Here is an 11172-nt window from a genome sequence, read left to right on the forward strand (position 1 = left end):
TAGGGGACAGTGACTCACACCGGAAGCCGTTAAAGAGCCCGACGAGCTGCCCCGAGGCGGCTGTGACTGTCGCAGGGAACGCCCAGATTCCACGTCCTCCACGTTCGCCTTCACCGCATCGTCCACAAGATCAGATGCAAATGTGGGGAAAAAATGGGTGAAATTTGAAGCAATAAAATCAATAAATCAATACAAAAGGAGGGGGAAATTAGGGGCAAAACGTGAGGGAAATTGGCCCAAAAAAAAGGCAGAAAATGGGGGGGAAATTGTGCGGAAAAAATGGGGAAAAAATTCTGATTAACACATTGAGCGCCAACAATCCAGACCGTTTTCCGTGATATTTGTCGCACCACAGCGTATTCTGTGTTACAGTTATGGACACGTGTTGTGGCTCGTTTGAAAGAGGAGACTCTGAGCTCTGCGTGGGTGAAAACTGTTTGATTCTATGGGTCTCGGTTCCTGAGAAATCTGAGCTAAACAGAGGCTAGTTTGGATCAAAAATGCGTCTTTTATGAAACACTCCTTACTGATTAACTCCTCTCTCTTCCTCCTCCTCTCTCCTCCTCTCTCCTCCTCCTCCTCTCTCCTCTCTCTCCTCCTCTCTCCTCTCTCCTCCTCTCTCCTCCTCCTCCTCCTCCTCTCTCCTCCTCTCTCCTCCTCTCTCCTCCTCCTCCTCATTTAAACATCCTGGTTCTCGTCAGAAACATCCACATGTTCAAAGTAAAAAACTTTATTTGAATCAAAACAAACCAGTTCAATCACTCGATGAAGAGGGCGAGTTCTTCTCCGGACTGAGGCGGAGGACGTGGAATGTGGGCGTCGGCCTCGCCTTCACCTCCCGCTCCTCCCGGCGCCGCCTCGAGGAGGTGTTTTTGTATAAACGTGAATGAGCAGATGTTTCTGCCGCCCTGATGTGCCAAAGATCAAACTGTCGATGTGAATGTGTGTGTGTGAGTCTGTGCCGAGGCTGGTCAATAAAGTGGGCGTGTCCGTCATTAAAGTGGGCGTGTCCTCAAACTATGATGTCATTAAAGTGGGCGTGTCCTCAAACTAAAATCTTATTAAAGTGGGCGTGTCCTCAAACTAAGACATCATTAAAGTGGGCGTGTCCTCAAACTAAGACGTCATTAAAGTGGGCGTGTCCTCAAACTATGATGTCATTAAAGTGGGCGTGTCCTCAAACTAAAATCTTATTAAAGTGGGCGTGTCCTCAAACTAAGACGTCATTAAAGTGGGCGTGTCCTCAAACTAAGACGTCATTAAAGTGGGCGTGTCCTCAAACTAAAATGTTATTAAAGTGGGCGTGTCCTCAAACTAAGGCGTCATTAAAGTGGGCGTGTCCTCAAACTAAAATGTTATTAAAGTGGGCGTGTCCTTTATTAAAGTGGGCGTGTCCTCAAACTAAAATCTTATTAAAGTGGGCGTGTCCTCAAACTAAAATCTTATTAAAGTGGGCGTGTCCTTTATTAAAGTGGGCGTGTCCTCAAACTAGGACGTCATTAAAGTGGGCGTGTCCTCAAACTAAAGGCCTATTCATACTCCACAAGAGTATGAAGGCAAGAACTTTGTTCTCGCCTCTCATGTTGTTCTCGCAGCTCCTGTTCGGCAGGTCTCGCTGACGCATCAGCTCAGCAGAACTATTTCGGCTACGAGAACTCTGGCTGTGATTGGCTGGATTTTTAGTGGGCGGGGTTATTTTGGCGGAAGCGAGAAGCGAGAATCCAATGTTTACGTCCTGACACCGGTGCGGAAAACGGAGACGACACGGATAGTTTTGCGGCGCCGCTCGCGGCAGTAAAATACTTCGCTGAAGGACAAGGAAACGCACATGGAAACAAAGTCCTGGAGAGAAACACGCCGACGCTTTGGGCGTTTCTAACATAATAAACCAGCGGAGATGTGGCTAAACATGAAGTCGATCTTCAAAATGTTTGCAATATCGTGACTGATACATTTAATAATAGTTTGAAGTCAAATAGCTCGTTTTATTTCGGTCATTCCTTGTTTGTTTTGGCTGTGGGAAAAGGGGGCGTGGCCGTTCGGCAGAAACACGTCTTGTGGAGAATGAAAGGTCAGAGCTCAGACCAACTTTGTTCTCGTTCTTTTTGCCTCAAGAACAAAGTTCTCGCGTCTTGTGGAGTATGAAGAGAACTTAAGACGTCATTAAAGTGGGCGTGTCCTCAAACTAAGACGTTTTAAAGTGGGCGTGTCCTCAAACTAAGGCGTTATTAAAGTGGGCGTGTCCTCAAACTAAGGCGTTATTAAAGTGGGCGTGTCCTCAAACTAAGGCGTTATTAAAGTGGGCGTGTCCTCAAACTAAGACGTCATTAAAGTGGGCGTGTCCTCAAACTAAGGCGTTATTAAAGTGGGCGTATCCTCAAACTAAGGCGTTATTAAAGTGGGCGTGTCCTCAAACTAAGGCGTTATTAAAGTGGGCGTGTCCTCAAACTAAGACGTCATTAAAGTGGGCGTGTCCTCAAACTAAGACGTCATTAAAGTGGGCGTGTCCTCAAACTAAGGCGTTATTAAAGTGGGCGTGTCCTCAAACTAAAATCTTATTAAAGTGGGCGTGTCCTTTATTAAAGTGGGCGTGTCCTCAAACTAGGACGTCATTAAAGTGGGCGTGTCCTCAAACTAAAGGCCTATTCATACTCCACAAGAGTATGAAGGCAAGAACTTTGTTCTCGCCTCTCATGTTGTTCTCGCAGCTCCTGTTCGGCAGGTCTCGCTGACGCATCAGCTCAGCAGAACTATTTCGGCTACGAGAACTCTGGCTGTGATTGGCTGGATTTTTAGTGGGCGGGGTTATTTTGGCGGAAGCGAGAAGCGAGAATCCAATGTTTACGTCCTGACACCGGTGCGGAAAACGGAGACGACACGGATAGTTTTGCGGCGCCGCTCGCGGCAGTAAAATACTTCGCTGAAGGACAAGGAAACGCACATGTAAAGAAGTCCTGGGGAGAAACACGCCGACGCTTTGGGCGTTTCTAACATAATAAACCAGCGGAGATGTGGCTAAACATGAAGTCGATCTTCAAAATGTTTGCAATATCGTGACTGATACATTTAATAATAGTTTGAAGTCAAATAGCTCGTTTTATTTCGGTCATTCCTTGTTTGTTTTGGCTGTGGGAAAAGGGGGCGTGGCCGTTCGGCAGAAACACGTCTTGTGGAGAATGAAAGGTCAGAGCTCAGACCAACTTTGTTCTCGTTCTTTTTGCCTCAAGAACAAAGTTCTCGCGTCTTGTGGAGTATGAAGAGAACTTAAGACGTCATTAAAGTGGGCGTGTCCTCAAACTAAGACGTTTTAAAGTGGGCGTGTCCTCAAACTAAGGCGTTATTAAAGTGGGCGTGTCCTCAAACTAAGGCGTTATTAAAGTGGGCGTGTCCTCAAACTAAGGCGTTATTAAAGTGGGCGTGTCCTCAAACTAAGACGTCATTAAAGTGGGCGTGTCCTCAAACTAAGGCGTTATTAAAGTGGGCGTATCCTCAAACTAAGGCGTTATTAAAGTGGGCGTGTCCTCAAACTAAGGCGTTATTAAAGTGGGCGTGTCCTCAAACTAAGACGTCATTAAAGTGGGCGTGTCCTCAAACTAAGACGTCATTAAAGTGGGCGTGTCCTCAAACTAAGGCGTTATTAAAGTGGGCGTGTCCTCAAACTAAGACGTCATTAAAGTGGGCGTGTCCTCAAACTAAAATGTTATTAAAGTGGGCGTGTCCTCAAACTAAGACTACGATAAAGTGGGCGTGTCCTCAAACTAAGATGTCTTAAAGTGGGCGTGTCCTCAAACTAAGGCGTTATTAAAGTGGGCGTGTCCTCAAACTAAGACGTCATTAAAGTGGGCGTGTCCTCAAACTAAGACGTTATTAAAGTGGGCGTGTCCTCAAACTAAGACGTCATTAAAGTGGGCGTGTCCTCAAACTAAGACGTTATTAAAGTGGGCGTGTCCTCAAACTAAGACGTCATTAAAGTGGGCGTGTCCTCAAACTAAGACGTCATCAAAGTGGGCGTGTCCTCAAACTAAGACGTTATTAAAGTGGGCGTGTCCTCAAACTAAGACGTCATTAAAGTGGGCGTGTCCTCAAACTAAGACGTTATTAAAGTGGGCGTGTCCTCAAACTAAGATGTCTTAAAGTGGGCGTGTCCTCAAACTAAGATGTCTTAAAGTGGGCGTGTCCTCAAACTAAGGCGTTATTAAAGTGGGCGTGTCCTCAAACTAAGACGTCATTAAAGTGGGCGTGTCCTCAAACTAAGGCGTTATTAAAGTGGGCGTGTCCTCAAACTAAGGCGTTATTAAAGTGGGCGTGTCCTCAAACTAAGACGTCATTAAAGTGGGCGTGTCCTCAAACTAAGACGTCATTAAAGTGGGCGTGTCCTCAAACTAAGGCGTTATTAAAGTGGGCGTGTCCTCAAACTAAGACGTCATTAAAGTGGGCGTGTCCTCAAACTAAAATGTTATTAAAGTGGGCGTGTCCTCAAACTAAGACTACGATAAAGTGGGCGTGTCCTCAAACTAAGATGTCTTAAAGTGGGCGTGTCCTCAAACTAAGGCGTTATTAAAGTGGGCGTGTCCTCAAACTAAGACGTCATTAAAGTGGGCGTGTCCTCAAACTAAGACGTTATTAAAGTGGGCGTGTCCTCAAACTAAGACGTCATTAAAGTGGGCGTGTCCTCAAACTAAGACGTTATTAAAGTGGGCGTGTCCTCAAACTAAGACGTCATTAAAGTGGGCGTGTCCTCAAACTAAGACGTCATCAAAGTGGGCGTGTCCTCAAACTAAGACGTTATTAAAGTGGGCGTGTCCTCAAACTAAGACGTCATTAAAGTGGGCGTGTCCTCAAACTAAGACGTTATTAAAGTGGGCGTGTCCTCAAACTAAGATGTCTTAAAGTGGGCGTGTCCTCAAACTAAGATGTCTTAAAGTGGGCGTGTCCTCAAACTAAGGCGTTATTAAAGTGGGCGTGTCCTCAAACTAAGACGTCATTAAAGTGGGCGTGTCCTCAAACGAAGATGTCATTAAAGTGGGCGTGTCCTCAAACTAAGACGTTATTAAAGTGGGCGTGTCCTCAAACTAAGACGTCATTAAAGTGGGCGTGTCCTCAAACTAAGACGTCATTAAAGTGGGCGTGTCCTCAAACTAAGACGTTATTAAAGTGGGCGTGTCCTCAAACTAAGACGTCATTAAAGTGGGCGTGTCCTCAAACTAAGACGTTATTAAAGTGGGCGTGTCCTCAAACTAAGACGTTATTAAAGTGGGCGTGTCCTCAAACTAAGACGTCATTAAAGTGGGCGTGTCCTCAAACTAAGACGTCATTAAAGTGGGCGTGTCCTCAAACTAAGACGTTATTAAAGTGGGCGTGTCCTCAAACTAAGACGTTATTAAAGTGGGCGTGTCCTCAAACTAAGACGTCATTAAAGTGGGCGTGTCCTCAAACTAAGACGTCATTAAAGTGGGCGTGTCCTCAAACTAAGACGTCATTAAAGTGGGCGTGTCCTCAAACTAAGACGTTATTAAAGTGGGCGTGTCCTCAAACTAAGACGTTATTAAAGTGGGCGTGTCCTCAAACTAAGACGTTATTAAAGTGGGCGTGTCCTCAAACTAAGACGTCATTAAAGTGGGCGTGTCCTCAAACTAAGACGTTATTAAAGTGGGCGTGTCCTCAAACTAAGACGTCATTAAAGTGGGCGTGTCCTCAAACTAAGACGTCATTAAAGTGGGCGTGTCCTCAAACTAAGACGTCATTAAAGTGGGCGTGTCCTTTATTAAAGTGGGCGTGTCCTCAAACTAAGACGTCATTAAAGTGGGCGTGTCATCAAACTAAGACGTCATTAAAGTGGGCGTGTCCTCAAACTAAGGCGTTATTAAAGTGGGCGTGTCATCAAACTAAGACGTCATCAAAGTGGGCGTGTCCTCAAACTAAAGGCCTATTCATACTCCACAAGAGGCGAGAACAAAATGACATGTTGTTCTCGCAGCTCCTGTTCGGCAGCTCTCGCTGACGCATCAGCTCAGCAGAACTATTTCGGCTGCGAGAACTCTGGCTGTGATTGGCTGGATTTTTAGTGGGCGGGGTTATTTTGGCGGAAGCGGGAAGCGAGAATCCAATGTTTACGTCCTAACACCGGTGCGGAAAACGGAGACGACATGGATGCTTTTGAGGCACCGCTCACGGCAGTAAAATACTTCGCTGAAGGACAAGGAAACGCACATGTAAAGAAGTCCTGGGGAGAAACACGCCGACGTTTGGGCGTTTCTAACATAATAAACCAGCGTGAGATGTGGCTAAACATGAAGTCGATCTTCAAAATGTTTGCAATATCGAGACTGATACATTTAATAATAGTTTGAACTCAAATAGCTCATTTATTTCGGTCATTCCTTGTTTGTTTTGGCTGTGGGAAAAGTGGGCGTGGCAGTTCGGCAGCGTCTTGTGGAGAATGAAATGTCAGAGCTCAGACGAACTTTGTTCTCGTTCTTTTTGCCTCAAGAACAAGAACAAAGTTCTCGCGTCTTGTGGAGAATGAAGAGGCCTTAAGGCATTATTAAAGTGGGCATGTCCTCAAACTAAGACGTCATTAAAGTGGGCGTGTCCTCAAACTAAGATGTTTCAAAGTGGGCGTGTCCTCAAACTAAGACTACAATAAAGTGGGCGTGTCCTCAACTAAGACTACAATAAAGTGGGCGTGTCCTCAAACTAAGACGTCATTAAAGTGGGCGTGTCCTCAAACTAAGACATTATTAAAGTGGGCGTGTCCTCAAACTAAGACTACAATAAAGTGGGCGTGTCCTCAAACTATGATGTCATTAAAGTGGGCGTGTCCTGGAGGATCTGCATATTTACAGAGTTCGTTTCATCTCCAATGTCAAGAAACGGAGACATTTCTTTTACAAAAACAGAGAAAAAAATCAATTGGGGGAAAAATATGGACATTTTGCAACAACAAAAAAAGTGAAAAATTGGGCAAACGTTCAGATAAAATGGAGGAAAATTGAGAAAACTGGGCAGAGTCAAAGCTGGAGGTTTGTTTTTTTAATTATTCCTAAAGCTGCCAGCAGGAGGCGCCCCGGTCAGGATCCTCTTTCGCCTGTGTGTCATTGAACAGAGACATTATTGCAGAAAATAAAACTTGAAATATCAAATTAACTCATGTCTTTAAGTCCATGTTTAGGTCGAGATCGTCCACATATCTGAGTGTTGGTAGATCTTCCAGGGCTCCACGTCCACGTCACCCATAGGCTCCGCCCTCTCTTTGACCTTCTGTCTCATCGAGCTGCTGTCGGACGTCGGGATTTCTCACCGTCCTGGAGAAAAGAGAAAGTCCTGGAGCGAAGAACAGGCGGAGAAACGTCTGATGTTTGAATATGAATGATTGGGGAAGAAATAAAATAAAACACAATACCCACTCAGCCGCGCGTGTGTGTGTGTGTGTGTGTGTGTGTGTGTGTGTGTGTGGTGGTGGGAGTGAACTGCAGGGGGCGCTCTCTCTCTCTCTGCTCTCACTGTCGTCCGTGTATTGTACAGTTTATCGTCTGGCGAATTGTTTAAAGCTTCTATTTTTGTTTGGATTCTGCTTCATTTGGAATAAAATGGTGGTTCATGAATCACGTGTTTGTGTTTTTGTTTAATCCAGGATCAATGATAATAATCATTTACTCAAAGACATAAGTCCAGGTCTGGAGCTTCATCATGTTTTCATGAGAAGAACCTCTTTTTGCACCGTTTGAGACTCTGACCTCGGTCTGTGTTTCTGGAGAACTGGGTTCAGCTCAGATAAATAAAAAATCAATCATTGTTTTCATATTTCCGTATATTGTATAGACTGTAGTGGATGTTTAGCCGGTTTATGTTGTTATGAAGTAACTTGCTCCTAATTCGTCGATAAAGGGCCTATTGCACCGGCCCCCCCCCACGGCCCCCGGCCTCCGGGCCCCCGGTGTCTGCGAGCTGTCCCTGGGAGACCGCCCTCCCTATAGATGGTTTTCTGTTCCCATGATCCTCTGCGCCGCGCCGCCATTTTGGGTGGCGTTTGACAATGTTTATGCACGACTCGCGTGCACATTTCATGAATAATTGTGTCTACGACGGTCGTTCTGTAGTCGCTAATGTGTTTTTTTCACTCACAATGAGCCGTGTGATGGGGAGGCTAACAAAATCATGGTAATGTACACATGCACGGTGATCATAACAGCAAAACACGTAGGCCTGAGCGTGCACTTAAACTTGTCAATCGAACCAAACAAACAGCCGTCATGTGAGCGGTTAAACAATGAGGAATGGCTGTATTTATAACGTGTATCAGCGCCGATCTGTGCTGCGTTTACCTCCTGATGAAGGAAGAGAGTAACAGCGGCCGCCTCGCTCTCGTCTCCCCGGCCGCCTCTCGCTCTCGCCGGGTCTCACTTCACGGGGACGGCCGGTGCTTCCTCCGTTATTTGTCCGAGTCTCATTTCTCTGCTAACTGCTAACTGTACCTGGTTTGCGTTTTTCAGCAACATGAAAAAATACAAGTCTACTATGAGCTCATCGAAGACTTGCTTTATTTCATGCTAGCAGCTAGCCGTTGTCAAATCTGTTTGATGCCACTTTTTCTCTTTTATCCGTCAGATAAAAGCTGACAGACCCTGGCAAAACCAGGGAACATCAGCCAAGACATGAGACTCAGACTCAGACACAGAGCGGAATGAGCACAGGCTGCCCCGCAAAGTCAGACCCGACACCCGGGACGAGGGGTCGGCCATAGTTTAAATCTCTCGTACGAAAGTTTTTCTGTTTCTGTTACTTAGTGATGAATTACTTTTGGGATATTGAGACGTTTTCTCTTCGTGGTGTCGGGATCAGCCCCACACAACACAGGTGTGAGCACTATTTCTTCACCATATTATCAATGATCCGTAACACAAACAATTAGACCCTAGACACACAAGATGGCGCCGTATGGAACTATGCGGGAGTGTGACGTCAATGGAAAACTATCTATACAGCTTTATCGTGTCTTTATTTTCAATGTGAGAACATCAGTCATGTCAATCAGTACCGTAGCCGAGCGGTTAGCACGCAGAGCTAACTAGCGGCTTAGCAGTTAGCTCGCATAGATCCGCTGAAAACAAGTTTATGCACTAATAACGTCAGTAAAGCAGTAACTATATAAAGCAGCCTTTGAGATGAGCTCACACTGAGACACGTTTGTGCTTTATTTTGGACTTTTCATCAACAATGAGCTGTGATTGTACCAAGCTAACGGGGCTAACGGGGCTAACGGGGCTAACAGGGCTAACGGGCTGACGGGTTAACGGGGCTAATGGGCTAACGGGGCTAACGGGCTAACGGGCTAACGGGCTAACGGGCTAACGGGGCTAACGGGCTAACGGGCTAACGGGTTAACGGGGCTAACGGGGCTAACGGGCTAACGGGGCTAACGGGCTAACGGGGCTAACGGGGCTAACGGGCTAACGGGCTAACGGGGCTAACGGGCTAACGGGCTAACGGGCTAACGGGTTAACGGGGCTAACGGGGCTAACGGGCTAACGGGCTAACGGGGCTAACGGGGCTAACGGGCTAACGGGGCTAACGGGGCTAACGGGGCTAACGGGGCTATCGGGGCTAACGGGGCTAACGGGGCTAACGGGCTAACGGGTTAACGGGGCTAACGGGGCTAACGGGGCTATCGGGGCTAACGGGGCTAACGGGGCTAACGGGGCTAACGGGCTAACGGGCTAACGGGCTAACGGGTTAACGGGGCTAACGGGGCTAACGGGGCTATCGGGGCTAACGGGGCTAACGGGGCTAACGGGCTAACGGGCTAACGGGCTAACGGGTTAACGGGGCTAACGGGGCTAACGGGGCTATCGGGGCTAACGGGGCTAACGGGGCTAACGGGCTAACGGGCTAACGGGCTAACGGGCTAACGGGTTAACGGGGCTAACGGGGCTAACGGGGCTATCGGGGCTAACGGGGCTAACGGGCTAACGGGGCTAACGGGGCTATCGGGGCTAACGGGGCTAACGGGGCTATCGGGGCTAACGGGGCTAACGGGGCTAACGGGGCTAACGGGCTAACGGGCTAACGGGGCTAACGGGGCTAACGGGCTAACGGGCTAACGGGGCTAACGGGGCTAACGGGGCTAACGGGCTAACGGGGCTAACGGGGCTAACGGGGCTAACGGGCTAACGGGCTAACGGGCTAACGGGGCTAACGGGGCTAACGGGCTAACGGGCTAACGGGTTAACGGGGCTAACGGGGCTAACGGGGCTAACGGGGCTAACGGGCTAACGGGCTAACGGGTTAACGGGGCTAACGGGGCTAACGGGGCTAACGGGCTAACGGGGCTAACGGGGCTAACGGGGCTATCGGGGCTAACGGGGCTAACGGGGCTAACGGGCTAACGGGCTAACGGGCTAACGGGTTAACGGGGCTAACGGGGCTAACGGGGCTATCGGGGCTAACGGGGCTAACGGGGCTAACGGGCTAACGGGGCTAACGGGCTAACGGGCTGACCTGGATTCATAAATAAATAAATAATAATAATAATACATTTTATTTGTAACACACTTTTCATTCAGAGAATCTCAGAGCGCTACAAGAAAACACACACATTAAAAAACATCAACAATTATAAGCTTTTTTTTTAAAGTCCAGGTTTTGTGTTTCCCTCAGCTCCGCGGGGGGGGGGGGGGTAGCTGAGGGTCACTCTGTCCCCCGTGGTTCAGCGTTTAGTTGAAGGAACATGGAGGTGGAGGCTCCTGGATGACCTGAGGGTGCGGGTGGAGGGTTTCCAGGGTGATGTGAGTTCTTGCAGGTATTGTGGAGCGTGACCAGTGATGCATTATGGGTGAGCAGAAGTCGATCCGGGCAGAAACTGGGAGCCAGTGCAGTGAAAAACAAAGGCATGGACACGTTTTTCTGCATCAGGAACGGTTAATAGAGGACGGAGTTTTGCGATGTGAATAAATGACGTTTTACACAGGTTCTTGATATGATGAGAGAAGGTTTGCTGAGGGTCGAACCGGACGCCGAGGTTTGTGAGATTTATGGTCTGATTGTCGAGGATGAGCTGCGGTCTGGATGAGGGGTGAGTCTGAGGAGATGTGCCAACACGTATTGCCTCAGTTTTGGTGCTGTTAAAGGAACAGGCCACCGTTTTTCCACACTGAGATATGTTCTTACCTGAGC

The sequence above is a fragment of the Gobius niger genome, assembly GCF_951799975.1.
Source record: "Gobius niger genome assembly, chromosome: 13".
Taxonomy (NCBI): domain Eukaryota; kingdom Metazoa; phylum Chordata; class Actinopteri; order Gobiiformes; family Gobiidae; genus Gobius; species Gobius niger.